The sequence below is a fragment of the Canis lupus genome, chromosome 38 (assembly GCF_011100685.1).
Source record: "Canis lupus familiaris isolate Mischka breed German Shepherd chromosome 38, alternate assembly UU_Cfam_GSD_1.0, whole genome shotgun sequence".
Lineage (NCBI taxonomy): Eukaryota > Metazoa > Chordata > Mammalia > Carnivora > Canidae > Canis > Canis lupus.
In genome coordinates, this window is record NC_049259.1 from 20857469 (window position 1) to 20873552 (window position 16084).

A 16084-nucleotide genomic window follows, 5' to 3' on the forward strand; every position below is an offset into this window, starting at 1 on the left:
AGAAACCAAATCCAGTTGGTACCTTTAAACTTCACGAGGAATTAAAAGTACCTATTAGCCTCCTGGAACCTAGTTCCCAGTTAACTGCACCCCACCCCCCTGCTTATCCCTATACATCTTGCTTTAACCTATTCTTTTTCAACAAATCCGGTTTTTCTGATTCTTTCACCTTCTATTGAAGATGGCCACCCTAAAATGATGCCCCGGCTCTCAAATGGGTAGCTCCTTACTTTAAATGAAGACGAGAGGATGATGAGTTTTACTGAAGCCCGGTCCCCAGAACCCTGAGAGGAAGAATTTCATTGGTCAGGGGTGTTTCAGGTACTTGGCCTCTGTTTCTAAACGGGGGCGGCAACGCGTCATGTCATGTGAACACAGCTCCATCCCGCTCACCAGTGGGTCGCAGCTCTCAGGAAAAGGGTGTCACATACTAGAAGACAGGTCACATCAATAATTAACAAAGCCTGACAATCCCTGGATTTTAAAGAAAGTATACCTCACCAACCAAAACCAGACAACACTGTCTACAATGGAGTCATGTCATGCACATATTTAAATGCCAATTTTAGAACCTAATCCTTAAAATAGGATGCCTTGTTATTGGTTAATCTGTCCACAATAGGCAGGTCCATTGCCATATATTAAGGCATAAAGGCTTAATTTTTAAAATCAATATGAAAGAAATCCTGTAGGCAATAGAAATACTGTGGTTTTCTTTAAAGCAGAATGGTTTGAACATCCAGACGGCTGCACGTAGGCTCCCCTTTGGTTTTTTCCTAAGTTCAGCTCACCATCTGAGAATCTTAGTGTGCTTAAGAATTATTCTGTGAAGCCGTGTCCATAGAAGCATGAATACTATGTTGAATAATGAATACTGTGCGGTGGAAGCACAGGTACTGGGGACGCCTGGGTGGCTGAGGGGTTTAAAGATCAAAGATCAAAGATCATCTTCACCCTATATGGGCTGGGTCCTAACCCTACATGCTACTAGATGTAGGGTTAGGTGACAGACGGTGGTAAAAGATGATCCGAGTTCAAACTCCTAGTGAGCAGAGCAACCTTGGACAAGTCACTAACTTTTCCATCTGTAAGATGGGGGACGATACCAGCTGACAACTCACAGGCTTGTGAGGATAAAGTGAAAACAGGAGAGAATAATTTATTGCCTTTTTACTAGTTGCCAGGCACTCCTCCACGAACTTTAACTTATTTCATTTCTCATGAGAATTTTATGAGGCGGGGAAAGGGGGTGCAAGGTACCACGATTTCCCCAGCATCCGTACAAAGAAACTGATGCACAGAAAACGTTAATGTGCCCAAGGTCAATGTGCTGGTGGAGCTGGAATACGGGTGTGTATTATATGTGCTTCGCCGACAATAAAGCATGTGTGTTACGTGCTGAGGAGCAGAGACGTGGGAGGGTAGAGGAGTCGGTTCCTCGGGCGCCTGGGTGGCTCAGCTGGCTGAGCGTCTGAGTCTTGACTTTGGTTCAGGTCGTGACCTCAGGGTCGTGAGATCCAGCCCCATGTCAGGCTCCGCACTGAGCGTGGAGCCTGCTGAGGATTCTCTCTCGCTCTGCCCCTCCCCACCCCGCTCAGTCTCTCAAAAAAAAAAAAAAAAAAAAAAAGTCAGCTCTCAGGTTTCAGGGATGGAAGTCTTATCCATATGGAGGATCATCTACATCGTGCTCCTTTCCATCCTCTCCCCCAGCTGCTGCCCATCGTTGGGTCACTGTCCTTTACTACCTCCCCTGGAGATAGAAATGAGAAATTTTTTAAAGAATTAAAAATCACTCTGTCTGTGACTCTTGCATGGACGGGCTGAACCAAGTCAAGTGAAGAGGAAACTGAGGTTAGCGGCCGGGGCCAGGTTCTTATTCGCCTGCATTGTTAGCGATGCCACGTGAGATGGTGGCCGGCCGCGGTGCTCTGCGACGTGACTTCCTCGGGTCCTCAGACGGCCCATCACGCTCGGTGTGGATGCCAGCAGCCTGGTGAAGCTCAGGAGCGAGGTGCTTGCCCGAGGCCTTGGGCTGCTGCACGGCAGCGCCTGGGCCTGAGGCCGAGGCCTGCTCCTGCTGCTCCTTCTGCCCGCGGCCTCCGCGACCAACCTTCTCGGAGCCTTCAGCCTCGCTCTCCGCCCCGATGCCAGGAGCCAGGTGACTGGCTTCCCCAGCCACTAGGCTGTCCTCCGTCCTCTGGGCACAAACGCGGGGACACCCGGGTGGCTCAGTGGTTGAGCACCTGTTTCCTGCCCAGGGCATGATCCTGGAGTCCCAGGATCGAGTCCCACATCGGGCCCCCTGCATGGAGCCTGCTTCTCCCTCCCTCTCTCTCTCTCTCTCTGTGTGTGTGTCTCTCCTGAATAAATAAATAAAATCTTTAAAAAAAAAAAAAAAAAAAAAAAAGGAAGTGCAGGCATGGGAGCTCAGAAGCAGAGCCTGGGACCATGACGGTGAGCAGAAGAGCTGCAAGACCAAGACTCCCACGTCCTCCTGCTCCCAGTGTGACCCCTGTCCAGGCGGAAGGCGGGAAACCTAAACTGTCCTTGTCAGATGAGAAGGCAACCTACTTCCAAGCGGCCCCAGGGGACAGGATCTCTGGACAACAGGTGCCCATCGGCACTCAGCGTCGGACGTTCTGCTTCGTATCTGCCCTGAGTCTCACCTGCTCCCATGGGTGCTGCGGGAAGACCCGCTCCGAGCCCGCCCATGACCGCGGCCCAGAGGCCGAGGAGCAGCCGGCTGATGTTTTCCACGCCCAGGCCGCTTGGAGCCACCATCCTCTACATGATGACCCCGGCCTCCTCGGGAGATCTGAAGACCCTCAGCTGCCTCACAGCTGGGGTTTTCCCCGTGTCCGGGAGACAAACACCTAATCCCCACTGACCGTCCTGTTAGGGAGCCAAGAAACTTGAAAAATCAAGGGGTTTTTAGTTATTTGCATCTTGCTTTTAGGGAGTCATCCTCCCTTGTCTTGCGTCTCGAGGGCGCTGGGAAGTCTGAGAGGTTGATACCTGTGGGCTCCTGGTGGGGCGGAGCTCCCATATAATTATTAAATATCATTTTATCTTCTGAAACATCTCATGTTAGAGACGTTGTTTGCTTTACGTCCTGTCATTCGGATCTCAGTGCATAACTCCATCCCATCGCCCTGAGTTACACCGTAAACACCACCTCTCTGTTTCTAATACACAACATATTTCAGAGCAGAAAGGAATTTATAGAGCCAATGCTATTTTTCCATGTACAATTCCAGTTTGGAACGTCCCGCGGTGCTCGAATTGCCTTTCAAAGATAAAGACCAGATCCCGATTCTATGTAATCCTTGTGCGCTTCTGGGAAGGCTCAGATGTTAGTCTTCTGGATGGAATCCGCATTCTCCAGGGCCCTTCACGCCCCCGAGAGGAACCACTTTACACCAAGCCAGGCTCCGGCAGAATTTCGCGGTGGCCTTTAGCCAGAGTTCTCACAGCCAGGGAGGCAAGTTTCGGTTCTCGGACCCATGCAACAGGAAGCAAGGGCGAGTCCTTCCACCCCGACCTCAGGTGCATCGTCAGCTGCAAGGAGCCTTGAAGGTCCACCAGGCCAGCCCCCTTGTTTCATAGCTGAGTCTAAGCACAGTTACGTGACTTATCGGAGGTCACACAATATGGCAGCGGAAAGCACAGCATCAAACCCACCTCTCTTGAGTCCCCATCCATTAGTCTTCCCCAAACATCATGCAGTTGCAAAAATGCTTTTTATTTTAACCACTTAAGAGATGTGAGGCCAAGAAAACAAATAGGAAAAATCAGGTAAAGCATCCTCAGACCAATGAGGGGTTAGGGGAGAGGCCAGATGGGAAAGGAGTCTTCAGGTCACCACCCCATGGGATGTCGGCAGGCTCTGAGAATGCAGGTCAAGTCCTTCGAGCTCTCATTCCTTGTTTAGCCTGTGGGGAGCCTGTTTCTTCAACAGAATGAAGGTTAGAGTAGAATTTTTTTTTTCCATGAGAAAGCTGGAATATACTTGAGAGACATCTGGCAGAGAAGAATGGAGAAATGGGTCCTGAGTCTGCATCCTTCCCACCCGCTAGAGTGGAGGCCCCTGGATCCTCACCTGCAGATTCAGTCTCACTCCCTTCCCCCACCTAGTTAGAATCAATCCCCACCACCCCACCACCACCCCACCCAGCCCCCTGCCACCTCCACCGAGATGGGAGGATCCAGCTAGTCTGTCTGGGATTAAAGACTTACATCTGGTCATGGCCCTGATTCCAAGTTTTATCAACATTCCTGAGGCCCGGGATAGTAAATACTTATAGGTCTGCTCAATCCACAATGACCTCAGTGCTGCCCCTCCCTTTGGGGAGTTGGGGGGGACCACCAGAATCCATGTTTATATTACATAACCTCCACTTCCACGGCCATAATTGAAGGGATCAGGATTGGACAGCTGATCCAAGCTGTTTTTTGAATTCTATTTCATAGAATGCAAGAAATCGTTTCATAAAATTTGAAATTGGAGCAAGGCGTGGCAAGTCCAGTCTAGACTAGTTACATGGAAAGAAGAGGTATTGACTAAAACAGTTATGTGGTAATTTCTCTGCAGAACATGGACCATCAAGGCAAGGAAAGCTGGTCTGCAGGAAGAAAAGAATGACATCAACGTGACATGCCGCAAATGCAAAAACAAGTGAGAATCCTGACCGTTTTCTAGCTCCTGAGATCTTCCCAAGGCCAGGATGTCTTTCCATTCTCAGATCCCATAAGACATTCTGCATCCTTCTAATGCATTCCCATGTTCTTCAAACTATGGCAGGTGGGTTCTGTAACCTGAAATCACACTCCTTCCAGGTTTCTGTAAAGGCACCTCTTTACACACAAGGTAGTTATCCTTATTCCAATCACAGCAGACAAGGAAACCAGGGCAGAGACTCACACAGGCATGCCCCGTGAACTGTGGCTAGCTGTTGACCAACTACTTAGTTGCCCGGGTTCCTGAGTAATACCTCCCTCTCCAGTTCTGTGCTCTCAGGTCTACTCTTGTTATCTGTCTGGGATCCAGTCAGGAAAAAGACCTCACACTAGGCATTTCAATGAAGAGACTTAATAAAAGGAACGGGTCACACAGGTGGTGGAGGGCTGACTAATCAGAAATGATAACTGCACAATGTCCATGATAGACAAAATACAGAAAGAGCCCAGATGTCCAACAGATAGATGGATAGAGAATATATGGTACATATATGTGCGCACACACACACATACACACACACACATATGCATGAACACAACAGAATATTACGCAGCCATCAAAAAGAATGAAATCTTGCCATTTGCAACACTGTGGATGGGACTAGAGGAGATTATGGCAAGCAAGATATGCATACAATTTCACTCATACGTGGAATGTAAGAAACAAAACAGGGGAAGGGAAGGAAAAATAAGACGAAAACAGAGAGGGAAACAAACCATAAGAGACTCTTAACTCTAGGAAACAAACTGAGGGTCATAGGAGTGGGGGAGGTGGGGTTATGGGGTCACTGGGTGATGGGCATGAAGGAGGGCACTTGCTGTGATGAGTACCGGGTGTTCTATGCAACTGATGAATCACTAAATTCCACCTTTGAAACTAATAATACATTATATGTTAATTAAGTCAAACTGAATTTTAAAAAAAAGAAGAAAAGAAAGAAGAACTGCAGAAAACAGCTATCACCCAAAGGCTAGGGGAAAACCAAAGGAATCTGTGACTGTTGTTTGCAGAGATCCACCTCCAACACCACAGAGAAGAGTAGAAGAATGGATTAGAGCTAAGAGACAATAGACAAATCACCATGACTATCTCCCCCCACTGGCTGGACACCCTCCACCCATGACCGACCTTTTGTCTGACTGCCACCCATGTGTGTCCTTCTTCCTTAGATGTGTCCTTCTTCCTTAGATGCCCATCTTTGCGGTGCCACCTAAACTTTCCTTCAATTGCCGCATCTGGCGCAGCGGACCAGGCACCAGTTCCTCTCCACAAGATGTTTCTAGTCCTATAATTTTACCTGTAGTGTAGCGTCTTTACCCGGCCTTGGTACCAGACTAAAGCTGGCCTCATAAAATGAGTTTGGAAGTGTTCTCTCCTCTTCTATAGTTTTTTGGAAAAGTTTGAGGAGGATTGACACTAATTCTTCTTTAAATATTTGGTAGAACTCACTGATGAAGCTATCTGGTCCTGAGCTTTTCTTTGTTGGGAGATTTTGATTACTGATTCCATGTCCTTATTTGTTATTGATTTATTCGAACGTTCTATATCTTCATGATTCAGTCTTGGTACATTGTATATTTCTGGGAAATTTATCCATTTCTTTTAGGCTTTCAATTTGTTGGCATATAATTGTTCATAGCAGTCTTTTGTTTCTGTCTTTGTATTTCTGTAGCATCAGTTGCAATGTTTTCACTTTTTAAAAAAGACGTTCTTTTTATTTATTTATTTGACAGAGAGAGAGAGAGAGGATGCATGAGTAGGAGGAAGGGCAGAGGCAGAAGGAGAAGCAAGCAGACACCCCACCTATCAGAGAGCCCAACATGGGGCTCCATCCCAGGACCCTGAGATCATGACCTGAGTCAAAGTCACTTAACAGACTGAGCCACCCAGGTGCCCCATGGAATGTCTTCACTTTCATTTACAATTTTATTTGCCTCTTTTCTTAGTCTAGCTAAAGATTTGTCAATTTTGTTTATCTTTAGTAAACAACCAACTCTTAGTTTCATTGAACTTTTTAATTGCTTTCTTATTCATTATTTCACTTATTTTCTGCTCTGATTTTTATTTCATTCCTCCTGCTAACTTTGGGTTTAGTCTGTTCTTTTTTTTCCTAGTTCTTTGAAGTGCAAAGTTTGGTTGTTTCTTTGAGATCTTTCTTTTTTCTTAATGAAGGTATTTACTGCTATAAACTTCCCTCTTAGAACTGCTTTTGCTGCATCCCATAAATTTTGGTATGTTATATTCCCATTTTTGTTTGTCTCAGGATATTTATTTCCTTCTTGATTTCTTCTTTGAGTCCTTATTCACTGTTCAAGAACATGTTTAATTTCCACATTTGTGCATTTTCCAAGTTTCCTGTTATTGATTTCTAGTTTCCTTTACTTCAGTCAGAGAAGATACTTAATACAACTTTAATCTTCTTATATTTGTTAAGGACTTGTTTTGTAACCTAACATATAATCTATCCTGGAGAATGATCTATATGAGTCTAAGAAGAATATATATTCTTCTGCTGTTGGAGGAAACGTTTCGATCCCTGATAGGTCCATTTAATCTATGGTGTGTTCAAGTCTGCTTTTTCCATATTGATTTTCTGTCTGGATGATTATCCATTATTGAAAGCGGAATATTAAAGTTTCCTACTATTACTGTAATTCTATTGATTCCTCCTTTCTGCTCTGTTTTTATTTAGCATATTTAGATGCTCAGATGTTGGATGCATTTATATTTATGATTTTTATGACCCTTTTATTATTCTTTTGAACCTGAATTGTCTTTTGTGACAGTTTTGATTTAAAGTCTACTGTGTCTGATATAATTACAGCCACCTAGGTTCTTTTTTGGTTACTATTTGCATAAAATATCTTTTTCTATCCCTTCACTTTCAGCTATGTGAGTCTCTTGTAGGCAATATATATAGTTGGGTCCTGTTTTTTTACCCACCAGTCGCTCTATCTTCTGATTTGAGAATTTAATACGTTTACATTTAAAATTATTATTGACAGTTAAGGAGTTACTATCATCATTTTGTTAACTATTTTCTGTTTTGTAGTTCTTCTGTTCCTTTCTTACTTGTCTTCCTTTGTGATTGATGATAATCTTATAGTGGTATGCTTTGATTCCTTTCTCTTTCTCTTTTGTGTATCTACTAGATTGTTTTCTTTGCGATTATGATATGAGGCTTGCATGAAACATCTTTTTATGACAGTCTATTTTCAGTTGGTAGCAACTTAATTTCAATAGCATACAAAAATTCTTTTACTTCTATGCCTCTCATATTTTTATATAACTGATGTCACAATTTACACCTTTTATACTGTGTATCCATTAATATATTATAGTACACTATATTATTTTATTGCTTTTATCTTTTAACCTTTATACCAGGGGTAAAAGCGATTTACACACCACAATTACAGTATGACAGTATTCCAAATTTGACTATATACTTTCCTGTACCAGTGAGTTTTACACTTTCATATGTATTCATGATGCTAATTAGGGTCCTTTTATTCCTACTGGAAAAATTCCCTTTAACATTTCTAGTAGGGCAGGCCTAGAGGTAATGAACTTCCTCCACTTTTGTTTGCCTGAGCAACTCTACCTCTCTTTCACTCCTGAAAGACAACCTTCCTGGGTATAGTATTCTTGGTGGACTTTTTTTTTTTTTTTTTTTTTTACTTTCAGCACTTTGATTATACCATCCTATTCTCTCCTATCTTGCAAAGTTTCTGCTGAGAAATTCACTGAGAATCTCATGGGAGTTCCCTTCTATGTGATAAGTTGTTTTTCTCTTACATTAAATATTCTTTTTGTCTTTGACTTTTGACAATTTAATGATAAAATGTCTCAATGAAGACTTCTTGATGTCCAGTCTATTTGGGGTTCTTTGAGCATCATGAACCCAAATGTTCATTTCCCTCTGCAGATCTGGGAAGTTTCTTTCTTTCTTCCTTTCTTTCTTTTCTTTTTTCTTTCTTTTTCTTTCTTCCATTGTAGTATAGTTGACACACAACATTACTTTAGTTTCAAGTGTACGCAGTGATTTAACATGTCTATACATTATGCTATGCTCACCACAAATGTAGCAACCATCTGTCACCACACAATGCTATTACAATACCATTGACTATACTCCCTATATTGTACCTTTTATACATGTGATTTATTCATTTCATAACTGGGAGCCTGTACCTCCTACACCTTTTACCTATTTTGCTCATCCCTTCACCCCCTCCCCTCTGGCAACCATCAGTTTGTTCTCTGTATTGATGGGTCTATTTATACTTTTTTGGTTTTGTTTCGTTCTTTAAATTCCACATATAAGATAAATCATATAGTATTTGTCTTTCTCTCACTTATTTCACTTAGCATAACACCCTCTAGGTCCATCAATGTTGTCACAAATAACATGATCTCATTATTTTTAAAGGCTGAGTAATATTTTGTGCAATATATATCCTACATCCATTCATCTATCAATGGACACTTGGATTGCTTCCATATCTTAGCTTTCTAAATAATGCTGCAATAAACACAGGGGTGCATATACCTTTTCAAATTGGTGTTTTTGTTTTCTTTGGGTAAATAGCCAGTAGTGGAATTACTAGATCATATGGCATGCTGTTTTTAATTTTTTGAGGACGCTCCATTCTATTTTCCATGGTGGCTGCACCAATTTATATCCCCACCAACAGTACATGAGGGTTCCTTTTTTTCTACATCCTTGCCAACGCTTGTTATTTCTGACATTGTTTCTTTAAATAAGCTTTCTGTCCCTTTCTCACCCTCTACTCCTTCTGGGGTTCTCATAATGAAGAGATTAGTTCTTTAGCTGGTGTCCCATAAGTTATGTAGGCTTTCTTCTCTTGTCCATTCTTTTTTTTCTTTTTGTTCCCCTAAATGAATAATTTCAAATAACTTGCCTTCAAGTTTGCTGATTCTTTCTTCTGCATGATTAAATCTGCTGTTGAAATTCTCTATTGAAGTCATTGCATTCTTCACCTCCAGAATTTCTGTTCAATTCTCTCTTATGGTTTCCATTTCTTTGTAAAAATTCTCATTTTGTTCATGTATTGATTTACTGGTTTCATTTAGTTGTCTGTATTCTCTTGCAGCTCACTGAGCTTATCTTGATGATCATTATGAATTCTTTATTTAGAAGTTTATGGCTCTCCATTTCTTTAAGGCTAGTTACTGGAGCTTTATTAGTTTCCTTTGGTGGTATCGTGTTTGCCTTATTTTTAATGAACCATCATGTAGTATTGCACTGATGTCTGTGTCTCTGAAAAAGCAGACAACTCTTCCAGTCTTTACAGACTAGTTTGGCAGACCTTTTCCTGCTAGGTCACTGGACTGATGAGACTACTCCAGAATCACAGGCAAGCAGAGTTGAAACTAGGCCTTGTGGTCTGCAGCTAAGTCTCCAGTTGGCAGGTTTTTTTTTACCAGGGGTGAAGTTGGGCATGGCTCCATAGGTCCCTATACACTCTCCCATCAGATAGCTAAGCTGGTCTTTGAGAATTACAGAGTTTAAATCTAATTTCTGCCATTTTCCCCCAACTTTTACTGAGATATGATTGACAAAATTTTTAAATGTATATATTTAAGATATATGACTTATGTTTTATATATAAATACATCATAAAATATTCACCACAATCAAGCTAATTAACATATCCATCACCTCACATAGTTACTTCTGTAGGTGTTTGTGGTGAGACACTTAGGATACATCCTTTAGCAAATTTGAAGTATACAATACGGTATTGTTAACTATATTCACATTAGTACACATCAGCTCTCCAGAATTCACATATCTTACATAACTGAAACTTTGTTCCCCTTGTCCTATTTCCTCTCCCCAACTCTGTCACATATGAACCCTGATATTTGTGCAAGACTTTTACCAAAATTCTCACAATGAGCAAGGCAAGATATGTGCAAGCCTTTTACCAAAATTCTCACAATGAGCAAGGCAAGTTTTCATTCCAGGATCCCACGCAACACAACTTAAGAAGAAGCCATTCCACCAATGACCTAGACTTTTGGTGCCTCAGTTTTCTCATCTGTAAGATGGAAATGTTACACAGCATCCATCCTGTGGAAACGTTAATAGGAGTATATGAGTCAGTACACTTCAAGAGTTTATAATGGTGCTGGTGTTCCTCAGCATTAGCCATTATTATCATAATTATACCCTTATATGTTCCTTTTATAATTATTATTCTTGAATGCAAGCTTGACCAATCCCCTTAAAGGTCTATCTGCTCACTCTGGGCTCCCATCAACCCTTTATTTCAATCCTACACATATCTACACGTCACAGTGTCTTAATTCTCTCTCAAGAGTTAACTGCTCCCACCTGGAAACTATTAACAATTGCTTTCCTAAATAATTCCAATAAGCCTCAAGTGCCTCCTCCAGAAAATTTCCCAAGAAAGAAAAGAGAGATATTCTATACAGTTACAAGCATGATGACTAACTAGAACCACTGGTCTCTCCAGGAAACCCTCCCACAGAGGTACATTTGCAGTGAAGCTTGTCCCAGTGCCCCTGACTGGCGCACTTCCTTCCCCCTCCCTCACACTTCTCCACATTGAATATTCAAGTGAGGACCTCCTCCTCCACCAGCCTCAAGACTTCTTGAAAGTTGGTATTATGCCCTAACCATCTTTGTATCCCAAGTATCTTCTGCTCAGAGAATGAGAGATCCTTCCCAAAGAATGACCTGTGTGACTGGAGAAGAATCCATACTCTGCTGCTGTTGGATAGAATGTCCTGTGTATGCCAGCAGAATTAAATCCATGACAGCAAAATTATAAAACATCAGTGAGGTCTAGAACAAATGTTATAATATTTTAGGGGAAGAAAGGACTTGTTGGATGGATCACCAAGGCTCCATGGAGAAAATAGCATTTTTCAAGGTCTTGGAAAACTAATATGATTTGGAATTCCAGGAAGTTAGAATTCCAGAAAGGTATCAAGGCCAGAAAGTGAACACCACATCCTAGAAATTATAAAACAAAACAAAAAAGGTGACAGGGTCCCAAATGTTGGTACCTGTGTGAATCTGAAATGGAACAGAGAGAAAGACAATTATAATTAGTATGGTAGGGCAAAGGTAAGAACCAGAGATCTCTCCATGAACAGGAAAGATAACAGCGGGAGGTGGAAGAGAGAGATACTGAACTAGGTGCTACAATTTTTTTTTTTAGGTGCTACAATTTTTTAAGATGGGAATGAAGAGTCAGTTTGCCATATGCTGAGGAATAAGAATGCAGAAAGAAGGAAAATGGTGAACAATGTTTTATACAATTTTACAGGTGAAAGGCAAAGAGCAAAACAATAGTAGCTCAGGGCTTTATTAGGCTGGAACATAGGATTTTTACACAGAAAGTGGTTTACTGTGGTGCATGATTCTGGTACCTGGCTACTAGAGTTTAAATCTTACTTCAGCTACTTGCTATCAGAGTGATCTTGAACAACTTATTTAACCTTGCTGTGCTCCATTTCCCTGATACGTGGCTTAGATGGTTGTGGTGAGGAATAAACGAGCTAAGAAATGTAGAGCAGTTACCACAGTATCTGCCTCATACTAACCACTCAATAAAGTTAACCAGCTAGAATACAGAAGATATAGGAGTATAATATGTATATTTCCATATATATTCCATTCCATATATACATATGGAAATACAGGCATCCTCTGCTTTTCAAAAGTTTTTATTACACCACTTCACTTTTTTTAAGATTTTATTTATTTATTCATGAGAGACATAGAGAGAGAGCAGAGACACAGGCAGAGAGAGGAGCAGGCTCTCTGCGGGGATCCCAATGTGGGACTCGATCCTAGGACCCTCAAGAACAGGACCTGAACTAAAGGCAGATGCTCAGCCATGGAGCCACCCAAGCATCCCACACAACTTCACTTTTAAGAAAGACCTTAATTAGTACCAATTTAATTTTTGCTGACTGAAAGAAATCCAAAGAAGGTTTCAGCTTTTACAAAAAAAAAAAAAAAAAAGGCAAAAAGTGAAAAAAAAAGTGAAAATAGCATTCAGCATTTGTCTTCCAGGAAGCCATTATAGAGGAAGAGCACACCCTGAGCAGCAGGAGCAGCACAGCCAAGCCCCTTCCCCAAGAATTACTCTCAGCATCGCAGCATCAAGCCGCCACAGCTTGGAAATATATGTGTGAGCATCTGTGCTTTATGTCAATTTATTTTGTGTATCCATTAGCAAGATGTGTCCTGAGGTATCAGAAAAGTCAAAGAGAGGTTATTTTTTGAATATGGGATTACTCAAAAAGTTTCTCATATAAGTTGATGGTGATTGCTTCCTTACTTTGCACCATTTCAATTTATGAAGGTTTCATAGGAACCCCTCTCAGGTAGAGGAAACCTGCATATAGAAAAAGGTTGACTATCAAGAAAATTAGGAAAAGTCAAAAGCACTACACAATTAAGGCTTATATTGCATAACCACAAATATTTTTCTTTTGAGTCATACAAAAATATACCTGAAGTTCATTGAGCACAACTTCTTCCTCCACACCCCCACCAACACTCTGTTCCATTCTATAGAGGAGGAAAGCTGAGGCTCAGAAAGAATAAGTAATCTGGCCCCAGGTCACTCTGGTCAGTAACATGACAGGATGAGGCCCCAGGCATCTTGATTCCCAATCCAGCCAAAGGAAACCATCTCATTAAAAAATGCTGCAAAGGTGACCCAACCATTTGACCAAAATCTTAAGTGACTTATCAAAAGAGTAAGAGGGAGACCCGGAGAAGTTGAGGGGTAAAGCTTATTGAGGACCAACTGTACCGATCTGGACTATCTCTCCATCTCAATTCTCCAGGATTTTTAATTCTATTTTGAGGTTGAATTAAAAAACATTGTCTCTAGAAACAACCAACAAAGTATCCAAACCTGAAACGCAATATTATATAATCATAATCATATCCTAAAATGTACATTTGGAAATTATGTCTCAAAAAAATGAAAAAAAAAAGTTAAAAAAGAAACTACACCAAAAAAAAACTTGCTGTGGAATTATAAAAATTAAAAAAAATATTAAGCCTTTAATTTTCCACTTTCAAATTTCATCAAATTATATAATTTCAGTGTGTCTTATTTTGTACTAAAGTCTCTACTGTCTATGGGAAGCTAGATGAGAATTGAGATATATCAATCTCAAATATATTAAACAATTTGGTAACCCAATAGGTCAGATTATGTTTCTGATTAAACAACTTGCTGGTTAAATATAGGACTTAAACCAGCAACAGATTACCAGTGGTTTGCTATTGTTCGGTTCTTCACAAAGGAATAATTATTTGAGAAACCAGGGATGGAAAAAAAGAAAGGAAGCCTGTTTTTAGAATAATATAAAGGGACTTAATTTGTAGTTTTCAGAGAAAAGAAGAATCAAATCAAAATAAAATTGGTGTTCTGGGTTTGGGGACCTAAACAGCCCAATATAAAAAAAGAAAGGGATTGTAGAAATGTGAAACTATCATCATCATTTCAGTTGCACATTTGAAAAAAATAAGGGAAAAAATGTCTAAAATAGAACTCTTATTTGGCCTGCCAACTGAAAATTGATATTTTCATTATTTTTTCAGTCAAAGGTCAATTTGTAAATACTAGGTAGAGGAGTTTTTTTTTTTTTTTTTTTTTTTCCTTCTCCATGAGCTAAATAGCTTTTTCCTATAGAGAATCTTCTGGAGAGTATGGGAAATAAGAAAAAAAATGTATATTGGGAAATTTTTAAATGGCAACAGAGATTGGGGCCCCTGGGTTTCATCTTTTGCATTCCTATAGGGTGAAGTAAAGTTCCTGTGTCCAACTTCAACACTCATTAAGTCCTTACTAAACCAAGTAAGATGAACAAAGGCTAAAGGAATCATGGTCCTTAGCTAACCATTGGTTATAAATTATTCTGGTCTGAACCATGAAATTTGATACTTCAGTTTTACCAATAAAAACAGAACCCTGTAAGAACACTGCCTATATATGCTTAAGGAAATTGTCAAGGCAGAAATATATTTATATCTTCTAAATGGTATCCTTTAAAAATGAGCTATATGGATGCATCACCACCCACTAGTTTGTATTCTTTCCAAAATCAAACTCACCAGATCAGTCATGAGATGTGTTCTTTTTAAAGCAAATATTCCAGGTTTTGAGGTTATGCTCATAAACCTTGAAACGTGATTATAAAATAATTTGCCTGTGTTGAGATGTGTTGTGATGTGTTATGGCTAGGAGGATCCAATATTTTAAAAACCAATTTATCCATTTCAAGATGACATATTTACATGCACCTCTATCTCTTTCCACTTGAGTTTGCATCCAAATGTTAGCAAAAGGAGAAGCTCTTTCAGAATGGTGGAATAAGCATAAGCACCTCTAAAAATCTGCTCCTACATAAAATCAAAGGAACACTGGGAAAACGGTCAAAATCAACTTTCTCAAGACTCTAAAGATTAACCAAAGGCTTATAACCATCTGAGGAGTGTTTATTGAAGAAAAATAGCTGAAACTAGGTAAGAAACTAAGTGAGCTTTATGGAGTTTTAACTTGTTGTAGTCTCATCCTCTTCTGCCCAGCCCTACAGTAGCTTTTAAAACAAATAGCCTCAGGGTGTCTGGCTGGCTTAGTTGAAGAAGTGTGACTCTTAATCTCAGGGTCATGAGTTTGAGCCCCATGTTGGGTGTAGAGGTTACTTAAATAAACTTTTCTTAAAAATAATAAAACGAGCAGCCTCAAAACCAGGATGTAAGACAGAGGGGTTTAGAGCTCCCCCAACAAGCAACATCCCCAGAAAATTGTTGCTATTTTACCGTCTAGTAACTCTCTGAAAAAGGTCCATTCAGAGGCCTTTATCTCAGGTCTCATTCAGTAAAAAAACCCATTGTCAAAAACCATCAATGGCAATGGTTTAATGTTGTAGTGATATAAAGCAGTAGGACCAGCTGGGGCAAAAAGAGGCTGGCCAAAAAACTGAAAAGGAAAATCTGGGTATATGATGCTCATAGGAGACTTTGAAAGCCCCAACATATTTCCAGGGATACAGAAGGCCACGTACTTCTATTTGTAAACATACTCAGGAAAGATGTGAGAAAGAGTTAAGCTCTTGCTTCTGGCCAACCTCGAAGTTCTGAGCAAGCAGCAAGTGAAAACTAGTAAGAGTTGTAAACTGCTGGCCAATGCACTGAATGTCGGCCCCAAGACAAAGACCAGCCACAAAGGTGGGAGACTTTTTGGCAAAGTGCTTTTTAAAAATCTCTTTCTGATCATTCACAAACCACTAAGTTAACATAGCAGACTCCAGTGGCCATAT